General features: G+C 39.9%; 1 long non-coding RNA gene across 1 annotated transcript in view; it reads left to right on the top strand.

Annotated features, from left to right (window-relative positions):
- LOC105545840 overlaps nucleotides 1–15,827 on the top strand; it is a 34,479-nt gene extending 18,652 nt beyond the window's left edge. The window contains exon 2 of the long non-coding RNA XR_001006998.1: nucleotides 15,686–15,827. This is a non-coding gene — a long non-coding RNA (uncharacterized LOC105545840). The remainder of the gene's footprint in view (nucleotides 1–15,685) is intronic.
- The last annotated feature ends 432 nt before the right edge of the window (nucleotides 15,828–16,259 follow it).

The raw sequence follows: 16,259 nt of genomic DNA, 5'->3' as shown, positions 1-16,259 counted from the left end.
TTTATTTATTTATTTATTTATTTATCTATTTATTTATTTTTTGTCAGGGTCTTCTCTATCACCCAGGCTAAATAGAGTGCAGTGGTACAATTAAGGTTCACTGCAACCTTGACCTCCCAGGGTTCATGACTACCTCCCACTTCAGCCTTCCACCTAGCTAGGACCACAGGAATGCGCCATCACGCCCAGCTAATTTTTGTATTTTTTTTATAGAGACAGAGTCTTGCCGTGTTGTTCAGGATGGTCTTGAACTCCTGGGCTCAAGCATTCCTTCTAAAGTGCTAGGATTGCAGGCATGAGCCACCATGCCTAGCCAAAAATTTGCTGTTAACCAAAATTGCTCAAACCTGTCTGGTTTTCTGAGTCACATTGGGCACTTATTAAAAGTACTTATTCCTGGGTCCCACCCTGGACTTATATACCTCTCCCAGTGAGAAGCCTGGCATCTTTACATTTACCAACATCATCAGGTCATTAAGTTTTACCACTCGGGTTTAGAAAACTCTATTTGGATAATACAACATGTGTAGAGGTAAGACACCTGCCAAATTAAGTTCACCAGGCTTTATTGAAGACAAAATCTAATTAGCCATCTCCTCAGCGAGAAGTAACCTTTCACTGAAAGATACTTTCGTGTTTTTTCTGCTTCTCGCTAACTCGCCCATAAAAATTATAAGGAAATAAAAATAAAAAGCTGAGAGGCAGAAGTATTTACCACTTACCATTTATTCCGGGCAATATGCAGTTTCAAAGAGGACAGGAAAGAAGAAAACGAAATGCTGTCCAACATAAAGCTTTCCCTGCTGTAAAAGGCAGCACAGTGACAAATCTGATTGGTTTGGATCTGTTCACATTCCAAGGAATGAATTCATAAAATACTACATTGACAAACATAATGAACTTTAATGGTATCTCCCTTCACTAAAGCAAATCAAGGACACGCAGAGAAAAATCAGGAAACTTCCTTGCAATGAATGATTGGGTTCTGGGTGAAGATAAAGTGGACTTGGTTATTTGTCCAAGAATATTGAAGATTTCTCCATCTTTCCACTCTCTGGACTGAGGGCAGGCTGAAGCCTCAAAAAACAGGTAATCTTGGCTGTGTGCAGTTGTTCACGCCTGTAATCCCAGCACCGTGCAAGGCCAAGGCAGGTGGATAACTTGAGGCCTGGAGTGACCAGCCTGGCCAACATGTCAAAACCACATCTCTACTAAAAATAGAAAAATTAGCCGAGCATAGTGGCATGTGCCTGTAATCCCAGCTACTCAGGAGGCAGAGACAGGAGAATTGCTTGAACCAAGGAGGCAGAGGTTGCAGTGAGCCAAGATCATGTCACTGCACTCCAGCCTAGGAGACAGAGTGGAACTCTGTCTCAAAAAAAAAAAAAAAAATGCTACTACTAATAAAAAACGGTAACCTAGATACCTATATGTTAAAGAAACCTGATGAGGGCTGCTTAGCAGATACTCTGACTTTATACAAAAGTGGTTAGGCGATGTCAAACCTCAGCCACAGAGGAGAGGTTCAGGGATTTCCTCTCCTCTCATTCTCTGATTTCTTGCAATTAACTCTCATTTTCCAATCTAATTTGATGTTGGAGGGCAAAGCATCTAATTAATGGTGCCAAACCATATTGTTAGCCCTCATGGGTACAAAGTGGGAGGGAAAATGGTGAAGAGTACTGAAGTGTTGCCAGTGGAGAATATCCAGCACACGACTAGAGGGTCACTGTCTTTGCTTTAGAAAAAGTACTGTGAGCTGCAAAACATTTTCAGTTTTTCCATGATCGGCAACAGAAGGTATCTGGAATAAGAGTGATTCATAGTCTAAAGAATACAATAGTAAAAATTCCTATAGACCAGCGTGGCACAGAACAAACTCTTGTAGACTTGGGAGGTACTAAGATGAAGAAGGATAATTTCTGGGCATGAGGAGCCTCTCAGAAGGGAACGAGAGATGATACAGCAGCAACCTGTGTAACCCAGTTACCTAGTACAAGATAGGATAAAGGATGTCCCTGCAGAGGGCTGCACAGTCCAAAGATACCATGTGGGCCGTGATACTCTCTAAGTCATTTGAATAGAGATACAGCTTTGGAGAGATACAGTGGCAACCCTAAATCATCATGACAACGGCAATTACAAGTACCAGGCACTCTTGCAAATGCTTTGTATTGACTCATTCACCCATTGCATCAACTCTAGGGTGTGTGCATTACTGTAACCCCCATCACAGGGAAGTTAACCTTGCTCAAGCCCTCATAAATTGAGTAAGGTCAACATTCCTCAGAGATGAGAGGAGGTTAAAAATGTAACTTAAGTAGAATTTCAGAATAAAGCAAGATAAAATTATATGTCTTGATGATCTGAATTTGTGGATGGAGACGTGTGCCTTCCACATACAGATGGTTTTTCCCAGTCTTGATTGCTGCTGGAAGAGACTTCAGGAAGCATCCTAGGCACAATGATGGTTGAGTTTTTGTTTCTGGGTAGCCACCAGTCTGCCTGATCGTATAAATAAATGGCAGGTGAGCAGTCTGAGGTCTGAAGGAAGGTAAACTCAGTCCCAGTAGATAGGAAATGCTAAGAAGGGCCTAGAATTCAGACACAGAGCTCCTGCGGCGTAGTCCCTCTGTGGCAGATATGGGAGACAACATCATCTGAGAGTCTTCAACTTCAGCTAATATCCGACCTTGTGCCTTTTAAGGAGAAGCGCCTTAAAGCAGAGATTCCAAAACCTTGCTTTGAAACATTTCAAGGTGTCTTTCATTAAAATAATGCTGTACATATGTGTTTAATAATTTAAATATATATTTAAATATATATTAAGTATACATGTATATTTAAATATTTTAATGTATCTATATATTTGAATGTATATTTATATATATTTGAATCCATATTAAGTACTTTTTGAATCACTTTAAATGTCACAAATGAGTGGACAGGATGTCACAAAATTATCACAGATTGTAGTCCATTCAAATGCTTAGGAATCATGTGTTTTATGACCGAATTTCCTATGACACCAGCACTTCTTTCTATAGTAAGAGAGCCTCAATATGGCACACTTGACGTGTTTCTTGTGCACAGACATGGGCTGATTCTTTATTAGCTGCACAGGTCAGTGACAGGACCAAGCAACATCAAATCCGTTGACAAATTGAGTGATAAAAGAATTATGTCTACTCCTGTTTATTGTATTCTTTAGACATTTAGTAGGTCAGTGGTGGGGATCAACTCTGTTTTTCCAGAAACTTCAGAGGTGGCATCGAAGCTCCTGGTCCTTAAAAATTTCCGGCAACCTCAGAGGTGGCATCGAAGCTCCTGGTCCTTAAAAATTTCCAGCAACCTCAGAGGTGGCACCGAAGCTCCTGGTCCTTAAAAAACACTCTGAGCATCAAGGTTCCAGAAGATCCCCTTAGGCCTCATAAGCCAGGATTGCATCACCATTCACCTTTGGTTCTAAGGGAGGCAGGGAAAGCATTTGGCAAAGAGGAATGGGAAGTCACGGCTGTAGCAGACAAACCGTGACTCAGTCTCTGGGGCTGGGCACATTACTGTCTGGACAAAAGCAATTTAGCCATAAAGAAAAAACAATGACTATCGGGAAGAAAATTGTTGCTGCCAAGGCAAATGTTCCAGAGAAGCTCGTGTAGCAAAGAAAATGGAGTTTCCGAGCATGTTTCATTTCTTATGAGACCTCCCTTTTTCTGTCTACTCCCAGTATCCAATATATGAGTTGCATTTGCCGTTGTATTAACTTTGCTGATTTAAAAAAAAAATACTTTCAAACATACACAGAAATTTAAAGGAAACTATAACAAAACTGCATGCACTGCCCAAATTCAATGAAGATGCAGACTTTGCCATATTTCCTTTATTTATTTTGGAACCATTTCAAGAAAAAAAATTACAAACAGCATGATACTTCTACTCCAAATACCTTATCACATATCTCCAAAAAATAGGGAATCTCCTATATCAGCTAACACTATTTTGATGTTTAACAAAATTAGCAAATCATTCATTTCACCTGGTCCACGTTTACATTTCTGCAGTTGTCCGCTAATTGTTTGGTGTAACAGCTTTTAATGGATCCAGGATCCAGCCAAGAATTAACTGATTTCACTTTAATTGTTCTCGTCTCTTCCAGTCTCCTTGCTCCTTATACTTTAGACCATCACTGGGCCCCCTGACCCCCTTCCTTTACTATTCAAACCCCAGGTGGATTATTCTCTCAAAGTTTATGCTACTGATTTTTTCTGTCTTCAAGGGAGTGTCGCACCTTACCATTCAAGGGCACCACTCCAGTGCTACTGAATCTGGAACACCCACCATGTCTTGGATTTGACCTCTGCTTTATCATCTACATTTCCTGTCATTCTTCCCTCTGCATGCTCCATTCTGCCCATCGTTTCTTTCTTCCAAATTTTTATCCATCTTTCAAAGCCTGAATTCCATATCTAATGTTTATTTGATTAGCTCAGATTAGAGAAACCCCCCATTTTTAAAATGTAACAGCAATCCCATAAAGTCTTGAAATGAAGTTGTTTCTATGCACATTTGCTCCATCTATTGGCATTCTAAGACCTAGAGGCAGGGTTCCTGTCGAATTAGCTCTATGTTCCTAGCGATTTGGGTAGTCCCTGCTCCATAGTACTTACTGGGTAAATGTTTGGTGAGTGAATGAAGGTGTAAAAATGGTTAAATACATGCTGATTCTGTCTATTAAATATACTCAAAATGGCCACCATCCTGAGTGCAAGAAAACTCCTGTGGCTGTAAATTATTCAGGTTGTCTAAATATTTGAGTGACATAGAAAATATAATTCAAAACAGCTTAGGTACACAAGGTAATTTGTTGATGTAACTCTTTATTGGAAGAAATGAATTCAGGTAAGGCTGGGATTGGGACTCACACAAGGATACCAGGATTTGGTCTCCATCTCCCAGGTCTTCCCTTATCCATGTTGACTTCATTGTCAGGCTCCACATGGAATTGAGATGGGATCTGGGAGGGGTGTATCCTCTCAGGTTCAAGTCCTATTAAAAAATATGTTTTTCCTCCACACAATAGCCCCCAAAATTCTTGTCTCTCATTTACTCATTAGGTCAATAACTATTCCTAAAGTACTGTGGTCATGTCAACGAGATGCTTTGATTTCCCTCATATGAGGTACATCTTTAATTCCAGAAAAGAATGAGAGCATTCTATGGAAGAAAAATGTTATCACCTATTTTCCCCGTTGTATGATAAAGTAAAAGATACCTATTGAAATTAATGAACATTTTAAAACTTACTAAATCTAGAATAATAGAGCAGATCTGGATAAATGTGCCGCATCTGGGAACTAGCTATGGTTTAGTACAGGAACGGCAATTAAGTAGCTCTTATTACACCACAACCACTCAGTCTTCCTGACCTGCAGCAGACATTCCTAGTCAATCTTTTCGCTTCTCATTCTAACCCTGGATGCATCTTTAGAGAAATCTCAGCACATCTCTGGGCAATGAGATCATTCTTTTGGGACTTGACACATGAACTGAAGTGTAATTGGCATTCTTTATTGGAAGGGGCATGGATTTAGAGTTAAATTGTCATGAGTTCAAATACCAACCCCACCTATCATTTACTATACAGGTGAATGTAGACAAGTGATATAACTCTTGTAAGTTTTTATTTTTTTTGTCATTTGGAAAGTGGGAAAATTAAATATATATACATATATTAAGCGAGTATAGTTAAGTTCATAACCCAGGCGGTGTTAAATACATGCTATTTTGCCTTCTCCTTCCCAAAAGAGACTCTCTTTGCACTGAGTGGAGCTTGTGGGATCCTCTCTTTGAGGAACTGAAGACAAAGAAACCTCAGCCTGTAATCAAGTAGCTATAGCTCTCCCTGTGAAATTCAAGATTGAGGGTTTCAACTCATCCAAATCACCTAGCACCACCTATCTTTGGACAAATGATAGTCTTGGAAGAACAAATGTGTTTCAGGATGCTAAAAAGACTTAATCTATGATTGAAAAAATACTAGCCCACTCAGTACAAAACCTTTGTAAGATTATACTGGAAAATTTTAACACTGTAGTTTGTGACAGGGGATTGTTGCCCTTAGAGGAGAGGGCATCCTGCATGGAGCTGCTTGGCTCACGGACCAGCCCTGCCCCCAGGACACTTAAGGCAAATCAATAGCTCCTGGATACGTTTCTCCTTTAGAGCCCGTTTACACTTATTTTTTTTTTTCTTTACTCTGAAGACACACAATCAATGAAACATGAGTGATTACCTAACCTGAACTGAGTATTTGTTCCTTATGCATCAAAAGTTTGGAGGAAGCATTTCGATTCCAAAAATTACCTTTCCTCCTTGTCCACTGGGAAGGTGCCCTTGCCTTTGAGTTTACATGTAACTGCACTGGAATTTGGTAATAATGCTCAATCTTTAATAGAAGTGTGAAATGGCATTTCTTTGTCTCATCCACCTTTTAATTGACACATAATTTTGAGTATCAACTATTTTGTCAGACCCTCCATTATGTGTTAGGGGGTGTACCTGAGAAACTTGCTTTCTGTCTGCTTATGAAATTTGCAATTGAATAAAGAAGGCAGATGTTAAACCATTTATTTCAAAATCCACCCTTTAATTGCATTTAAGACAATACTTATCAAGGGAAAGTGCACAATGCAATCTAAAGGTATAACTGGGTAGCTGTTTTATCTTTAATACGTATTTTAAAGTTTTACATAAAATAATTAAGCTAAAATGTGTAGTGTTTTTAATACTGAAGAAAAATTGAACTTTGGGGAATATTTTGCGTTAAAATAACAGAAATCCTAAATAATAATTATTTAAATTAATAACTATGGAGATGAGCAGTGCTAAGGTCATTTATCAGTGCTGTCATATCAGGTCGTGGCATCACCATGAGCCAGTCCTCTCAACTTTCAGGTTCAGGTATCATGGCCTTACATGATATTCATCTGAAGCAGGATGAGACCGAGCAGGCAGAAAAGGAAACGTTTCTGACAGTGTTCTCTTATGAAGAATCCACCTTTCCTAGAAGCCCTAGTGAACCTCCCATCCGACTTACAGGTGCAAATTGCCTAGACTCATTCCAAGACCAAGCACAGGTACAAGGGCCAAAACTGGCTTAGAACAGGCATGACTCACCTTTTCAGCTTCTCAGTTACCTCCTCTCAAGGGCACAGGTCAGTCCAATTGGTTTGTGAATAAAACTGGGGAACTGTCATAAGGGAAGAAGCAGCAATGAGACCCTTTCCATAAAGAGGAGAGACATAAACAGGCATACCTCACCAGGACCACCTCCAAGTAATTACTTAAGAAATAAAAGCTCTATTAGTAAGAATTTTGGAATTTCTGTCTTGTTTTTAATCCCATGAAAAAAGGTTCAAGATCCATTGGTATCAATCTATAGTTCAAAAGGAATCAGGTCTCTTTTAAACAGCAAGGAGGAAAAAAAAAATGAAATCTCATGGACGGCAGTGGTATTGCTCCGCATGGCCTCACGGTGGCACTGTTGAAGAGTCATTCTGTGCAGATCCCTGGGCTACGTTGTTTGGGACTGCCTAGATCCCTGTGCTCAGGCACAGTTGGCTGCCAAATTATCGTTCTTTCAGAGTCATACACATCTTTAGCCATTTCTTCAAATCACCACCTCTGTTCTATGAAGAATCCCACAATCAGTTGCATATTTTTTTGAAGCCAACCCTTTGAAATGAACTCTTAGCACCTTTAGCTGAGCCAGGTCACTGACTCCTTCCTACAAAGCAATTTTATTTCATAGAAATGCAGCTGAAGTTAGAGGAAAGGCAGCATCCACTTCTACCCTACTGGGAGATCCTGGATTCTCTATGAAAATTAAGATTTCTACCTTCCAGAGTTAATACTGTATGCCAAAAAAGGGTATGCCACTGAATACTATAATTTTGTATGCCATTGAAATAACTGTATGGGAAGAGGAATTTATCTGCCCTTTTCTATCTCTGTTTACTGGATAGAGTTCAATCTTTTGAGGAAATGAAGGCATGAATGAATGCGGCTACTCAGATATTTGTCATATGAAAATTTTAAGAAAATAAATATTTATATAACTAAGAGGGATGGTTCAAGTGACTTTCCTGGAGAAAACCTCAGCTGTGTCATTGTTTTCCTGCCTAGAAGAGGGTAAGACAGATGCAATTTTATACACACTGTCAATGACAACCTCATGTACTCTGTCTTAGGAGGCATCCTTCACACAGTGTAAAAGTCTCTTGAGAGATGCTACCTGTTCTTATCAGAGAGAAGAAAATGAAGAAAAAACCCCAAACTTTCAAATTCTTAAATACAAAAATATTGTTAAACAAAAAACTACATCTCAGCCTGTGATGTTGCAATACAGATTGGCTCAATTCTACAACAATGCTCAAGTCCGTGCCTTCTGCACGTTTGCCTCATACATTCTAGGCAATCTCCAAACTCCTTGGGCCCTTTGTTTCCAAACCTAAATAACTTTCTTACAGCAGCCCTGGCAAACAAATATACCTATTTTTGTTTGCTCCTCTATGTTTGATTTTTTTTCTGTTTGGGGAATTCCCCAGCTGAAGATTTTTGTAGGAAGCAAAGATTACCACCCACTCCACAATATGAAACTGCCAGGGCCTTCTTCAACTCCCGTGAAGCCGGGGTATAAGAGACCAGCCTCACCAAGAGAATAACCTGAGCTGGCTTTTGTTTCAGGAGATGTAAATGCAGCAAAGTCTTATGAAGACATGATGGTAAATGTTAGGTGTCAACTTGACTGCATTAAGGGATATCCAGAGAGCTCGTAAAGCATTATTTCTGGGTATATTAGTCCACTCTCATGTTGCTGATAAAGACATATTCAAGACTGGGTAATTTATAAAAGAAAGATGTTTAGTGGACTCATAGTTTCACTTGGCTGGGGAGGCCTCACAATTGTGATGGAAGACGAAGGAAGAGCAAAGCCATGTCTTACCTCGCGACAGGCAGGAGAGAGCTTGTCCAAGGGAACTCCCATTTATAAAACCATCAGATCTTGTGAGACTTATTCACTACTACAAGAACAGTATGGGGGAAACTGACCCCATGATTCAATTATCTCTAACTGGCCCTGCCCTTGAAATGTGGGGATTATTATGATTCAAGGTGAGATTTGGGTGGGGACACAGCCAAACCATGTCAGTGGGTATGCCTATGAGGATATTTCTGGGAGAGTTTGACATTTGAATAAGTGAGCTAAATAAGGAGGATCCACTTCACCCAATGTGGCCAGCGCCTTCCAATCGACTGAGGACCAGATTAGAACAAAGGAGGAAAGAGGAATTAGTTCTCCCTGCCTCTCTCTTTCTCCCTCTCTCTCCTGGAACTGAGACGCGCCCCCTCTCCTGTCCTGAGAGATCAAAACTTCACGTTTTCCAGCCTTCAGACTCCTGGACTTGCACCAGTGGCCCCTGGGTTCTCAGGCCTTGCATCTTAGACTGAGAGCTACATCATTTGCTAATGAGGGATGGGGCTGAAGAGGAGGCAATTAAGTGAAATCAACCACACATTTGCAGAGTGTACCTAACAGTCCTAAAGGTCAACTGGGTCAAAGAACCGTGGGGCAAGCAGAACTTCTAGTTGCATTTGAATGGCCAGAGCACATGGATATGATCTTGCACTAAAGTCACATAACAGTCTCCAATTTTCCAAGTTTATTCACAAATCTGAATGCCAATGAGAAATCCAGGCAAAGGCTGACAGTCATTTTTTTCCTTGGTTCACAGTCATATTCCTAGACCATGTAAATATATTGCATTCATTTGAGATTTGGTCTGCATTACACAGGTTAAAAATAGAGAAATCTTTCCCCAAATGGCAGCTATTCTATGATCTAAGATCTCCCTGCATGCACCAAATTGTCTCATAATCTCTTATTAAGCAGAAGTGAAATAAAACTACACAATTAGGAATAATTTTAATTATAAATGACCCTCCCAGAGAGAACTTAAATTACCGTTAAAACATAGAAAATCAAATAAAATCCAAGAAAATACCAAAGAGCAAATAGAAATCTCAAATAAAAGGTCCTTGTACAGAAAGCAGATTGCAGATAATTAGAAATAAAGCTGGAGATTCAATTACTTGGCTTTTCTTCTAAGAAGATAATGTTTATTTTTTACAATGTGTCTGATTTTTAAACAATCAGTAAATCGCAATGGAAAAAATATTGAAATAATTCATTATACTTAAATATCGAAATAAAAATAATAGCATCATGCCATTTAAAATAATATAGGATAGCAGCATTTACATTCAGGAATGAATGTTCCAAACTTGCTGTCAAAAAGCCTTATGATCTTAACTGGGCTTCATGAATTTTAACTTTATGAAACAGGCACAATTATAAGATTGTTTAAAAAAAAGTAAGCAAAGGAATCCAACATTCACATATAGATGGAATAGAACTCAGAATACAATTACTGGTGAAAATCAATAATTTTTAATATTTGTATATTTTTTAACTTTTCATATAAGCAATAAAAATAAAATATTTTATCAAAAAATAGCTACATTATATGATTGAGCCCTATGAGAATTTCTGTAGTTTACCAAGTTCTGGACAAAGCAAGACAAATATCTATAAAAGAAGTAATTTTCCTTCACTCATTTTACTTCTTTTGACTGGAATTCATAGATTTCTATTTTCATCTCCATCAAAACATAAACATTAAAGACTCGAATGACTGACATGATTCTCGTCACGAGATCTTAGTCTGTTTGGGATGCTATCACAAAATGCCATAAACTCATTAGCTTAAAAAGCATGAATTTACTTCTCACATTTCTGGAGGCTGAGAAGTTTAAGACAGAAAGCTGGTGGATTCCACACCTGGTGAGGACTCACTACCTCATTCACAAAGACAGCCTTCTCTCTGTGTCCTCGCATGGTGGAGGGGAAAAGTTCTGGTCTTTCCAGCCCCCTTTAAAGGCACTCATTCCATTGTGAGGCTCCACATTCATGGTCTAATCACCTTCCAGTGGCCTCATCTCCTAATAGCATCACTTTCAAGACAGGCTTGAACATAGGAACTTTGATGGGGCACAAGCATTCAGACCATAGCATAGAGTGATCATCATCAGTGGCGTTTTAAAAGCTCTCAGGAGGCCAAACCTGTCTCCTATATCCCAGAGTTTAAATATTTTTGAAATCAAGACATTACACATCTTTATCTCTGTCTGTCATGCATTTCTTTTGAACAGTTTACTCCTTCCTCCTTCTTTTCCATCCCCTGGGGAGTAGTTGTGGAGCTTGAGCACTCCCACATCCTCAAATCCATCATAGCCTAAGTAAAGGTCATGAGTGCAACATTCTCTCAAGGCAAAATAGATAGCGCATCCCTTTGTATTCTTAAACAGGCTTCGGTCTGGCTAAGCCTCCACCCATCAGGGATGGCAGAAAACGCAGTTGAGTAATTTTGAGGGAGATCTTCCCTCACCGTCTGTGATTGTCAGGAACGTAGAGACTTGTACAAGCTAGAAGAATTGAAGAAATCCCTGGTCCTCAGTTCACCCTGACTACTGCTCCTGGGGTCTCCTGTTTGACATCCACAGTTTCTGCTCAGAGACAGCCAGCTCCCTTCCTTCAAGCTGAGCTGGAGATGAAGAGCCCTCTGCAGAGGAAACGGGCGCCCAGCTGCCTGCGCGGGCTCAGAGCTCCACCTGCTTGATCTTCTACGGTGCTCAGGGAGCTGGGTCCACACGGGGGGAATCCACAATCCATCTGCCACATCATCTGGGCCAATCCCCTTAGTTACTCCACCTCAGTCTGGCCACTCTCCATAATTGCAACCCTCTTCTCTCTGGGAAACACCAGCCACTTAGAATCAAGAGTCTAAACATTCAGAGGCTGGGTGTGGCAGCTGGCACCTGTAATCCCAGCACTTTGGGAGGCCAAGGTGGGGAGGATCCCTTGAGGCCAGGAGTTCAAGACTCACCTGGGCAACATGGCAAACACCCATCTCTACAAAAAATAGGAAAATTAGCCGGGCATGGCAGCATGTGCCTGTAGTCCCAGCTCCCCAAGAGGCTGAGGTAGCAGGATCTCCTGAGCCCAGGAGTTTGAGGCTGCACCATGAGCTGTGATTGGGCCACTGCCCTCCAGCTTGGGCAATAGAGCAAGACTTTAGGGGGGGAAAAAAAAAGAGTCTTCACATTCTGAAATTAATAATCTCCTAATAATTTACTTTGCCATCAAAGATGAGCTTTTCCCTTCAGGAAAGGAAACTCCAGCTCGGATTTCGGGTTTCTTTCTTCAGAGGGGTGTGGACAACCCTTATTCATCCATGATAATTCTTCTAATAAGAAATCAAGGAAGAATCTTTTTTTTCAATGAAGCCATCTAAATCCATAGAACTTTCTCTTTCTAAGACGATTATCAATCTTGGGCACACATTTAAATCACTTGCAGACTTTTAAAACTCCCAGGCCCGCAGTCCAGGCCAACCCAATCAGAACTTCTGTAGATAGACTTTGGGCATCACGAAAGGGCAGGTAAGCCATCCTCAGGTGATTCTCTTGTGCAGTGAGCACTGAGAACTGCTGTTCTACAGCATGGGTTTCCATTACTCGAACAGAATCCTTGGTAACTGGTTAATGAGGATAGAGGCTTTGTATTGTGTTAACTGTTTTGCAAGGATCGTATGCATCCAGATGATGTTCTAGGAATTGTAAATACTAAGGGAAAAAACAGAAAACAAGATTGGGCATTGCCCACAAAGTACAACAGTTTTATTCTTTGTTTATCATAATATAGACAAAAGGGAAAAAGAAATATTTATAAAAGTAATATTTATAAAATAATATAAACATGATAAATTAAAAATATTTTGTTTATAAAACAAATCAGTGAGCAGGTACAAGAGATTGTCTTTAGAGATAAAAGCTAACATTAATTGACTACATATAGCAAAAAGCATATTGGTATTGCTAAAATTGGTGGTGATGGACAGAGAATATCAGCTTATGAGGGTTGCCTATTGTGCAGAGAAGGAAGGATTAATGCAGGAACGGAGCTCTGAAGATCTGATTCACTGTCTGTCTGTCAGTGGCTCAAGCACACAGTGATCAGGTACAAGAGATGCTCATAGAGATAGAAACTCACATAAAGTAACTACGTATAGTGAAAAGCATACTGGTACTGATAAAACTGGTGGTGATGCACAGAGAATATCAGCTTATGAGGAACAAGAGGGGACACTGACTCCCCAGAAGCCATTCAGTCCCCAGCCTCCCTCCCACCTGCGTGAGGCTGCTGGAGCTCTGTGGCACCAAAAACCATCGGCTCCCAGGATTCTATAGTCCAGACTGAAGTTCTGGCTTCCTGCTCACAAGCTGTGTAAACCTGGATAGGTTACTTAACTTCTCTGGGCTTCTTCCTGTCGCCTCAATTGTAAAACTGGTTTAATGACAGTGATTTGTTACCATGAGGGTTATAAAAGTAAACATTTACAGTGTGCTTGGATTCGTGCTTGAAAGGGCAAAAAATGGTCCAAGGTGTATTATGTGATACATTTTTTCTAGTTGGGATCAAAGGCAGAGGCTAGTCAAAGATCTTAGAGGTTTACCAGTACTATAGTAACTTTCGTTACTAAACTTGGTTTTGGGAAAAAAAAATGCCTGTGCTGTTTTGAGAATGAAGCGCCCTGCCCCATCCCTGCAGCATTGTCCAGAGCTCTGGATTTTGTGCAGGTGAGGCTCCACAGGTATAGAAACCTGCTCATCTGTAGCAGTGAGCACGGTCCATGCCCTCTTTATTGCTCTGGGCTGGGTGGGACGTTGGAACCTTTGCAGGAAGTGCTGTGGGTGGACCTTGATCGATCCTGCTGAACATCCTCTCTGTACTCCTAACACTTGAGTTAATATCACCATGATACTGCTTGTCACTTATACATATGTGCAAATGGGAAGACATCAGGATTAAAGAACAGTGCTGGGTCTGGGAGAATAGATATAGATGCTCTTACCACTTACCAGTGTATTTCCATATCTCTTCCTTTACAATGATTATGTATTACTTATGTTAAAACTTGGAAAGCAAAAATCCTATTTTCAAAGATTTTAATGGACCCACAAATGCTTAAGACATAATACTGTGTGGAAAAACAATACAAATGATCTTAATGGTATCTTCTTTAAAATATACATATAGAAAAACTACTGGAAGTTAATACTGTATATCTCAGGGATACAGGGCTTTGGGAACTTTTATTTTCTTCTTTAGTTGTAATGAAAATTTTAAATTTAAATGACAAAACAGTTCCTTTACAATGGGAATTTATATGTCCTAATCAAAAGACATATTTAACTTATGAAAGAAATGGTATCACCAATTTTATCTATTGTACAAATTTTAAAGAGTCCCTGTTGCTAATGCTTAGGATTGTGTTGCTTGAACCTTCTGACAACTACATATACAGGAGAACTGTTGGCTCCTTTTTTCCCTCAGTTACTGAATTCTCTATTCTTGACATTCTGCTGAGGCTCTATTAGACGACGGGAAAAATCATATAGAATGTCTGGTACTTTTTTCTCAAGAGAGAAGGCATTAAATGTAATACTGGGTATTTTTCCAAATGTCTTAAATTGGGCTGCTAGGGTGTATAGGTTTGGAAGTCTTGACTTTTCTACAGGAGTCTTTTGGGAATTTACTGAGTATGTCACGCAGTGTTGGAGGAAACTTTTTGACCTAGAGTCTTGCTTAATATGCACGTGACTGACTCTGCACAGAAGGTTGGACCTGGCTGCTTCAAAGGGTCACCTATTGTGCGGGGAAGGAAGGGTTAATGTAGAAACAGAGCTCTGAAGATTCAATTCCCTGTCTGTCAATGGCTCAGGCATACAATGATCAGGTACAAGAGATTGTCCTTAGAGATACAAACTAACATTAATTACTCAAAACCTTTTATGCCATGATTAGCGTAGAACTTATAGTACTTATGAAATTAGCCGTGGTTCACGGTTCATCCTTTCTGACTTCTGATAAGGTTAAGATATGAGACTGGGCCAGGCGTGGTGGCTCACTCCTGTAATCCTAGCACTTTGGGAGTCCTAGGTGGGTGGATCACGAGGTGACGAGTTCAAGACAAACCTGGCCAACATGCTGAAACCCTGTCTCTACTAAAAACTACAAAAATTAGCCTGGCATGGTGGCACACGTTTGTGGTCCTGGCTACTCGGGAGGTTGAGGCAGAAGAATCGCTTGAACCCGGGAGGTGGAGCTTGCAGTCAGTGAGCGGCAATCGCTTCACTGCACTCCAGCCTGGGTGACAGGGTGAGACTCTGCCTCAAAAAAAAAAAAATATGAGACTGAACTTTACCAAGAAATGCAGTTCAAAACAACGAAACTAGCATTTCAGTACAATGAGAGAAACACATATTTGGAAACCAATGAAACCGCCAAAATAAAATATTCAATTGAGCATGACTGTGTTCACAAATCCACCTCCCTAGGACAACATGCATGTGGGATGTCTTGTGTATATTGGAAGCAGTTCTAGGAGTGAATGAACTAAATTTTTTCCCTTGAGCTGATGACTTTGGTTCTATATTAAGGAAAACTTACAATGTAATAAATCTCAAAATAAAATTAATTAAATGTCCTCTAACCCTTCCTCAGATAATATTCTACTTTGAAGAACACCAATAGACAGAAGCAAGAGGACTACTTTTTAATGCTAAAGTATGCAAAACCTGCCACTTCACTGGCAAGCCATGAATTATTCATAAATATAGACTTGGTTAATATCTTTAAACATGCAGCATATTTTGCCTTGTGATTTCGAGCTTGGATAACAGTTTTGGAATCATGACATATGAACCAAATTACAACAAGCCCCCATATTGATTTTCTGTAGATTAGGGAAATATGTTCATTGACTCAGTAAGAGATCATCAGTAGGTACCCGAAATAAGGAAATTAAACTCATCTTTTGCACAGCAGTTTTGGCAGGATTTGTGCTAGGAACACTGAAATAAAGAATGTATCATTTTAGGGAAATGTTTATTATATGTTTTAACAGCTGAAGAATATTATTCAGTGGTTTCTCACTAGCTTTGCCTAAAAAATTTGATTAAATTGTGGGCCTCTCCATTGAGCAGGAGACACTAATATCAAATGTGTGTGCATAAGCTGGAGTGACAAATCCTTTAGTCTCAAATCACTGAGCTGGAAAGGGTATCCCATCACCATC

This window comes from Mandrillus leucophaeus, unplaced genomic scaffold, assembly GCF_000951045.1.
Source record: "Mandrillus leucophaeus isolate KB7577 unplaced genomic scaffold, Mleu.le_1.0 Scaffold34, whole genome shotgun sequence".
Lineage (NCBI taxonomy): Eukaryota > Metazoa > Chordata > Mammalia > Primates > Cercopithecidae > Mandrillus > Mandrillus leucophaeus.
The sequence above is the reverse complement of the archived record's forward strand: the minus strand, read 5'-3'. Positions and strand labels throughout refer to the sequence as shown.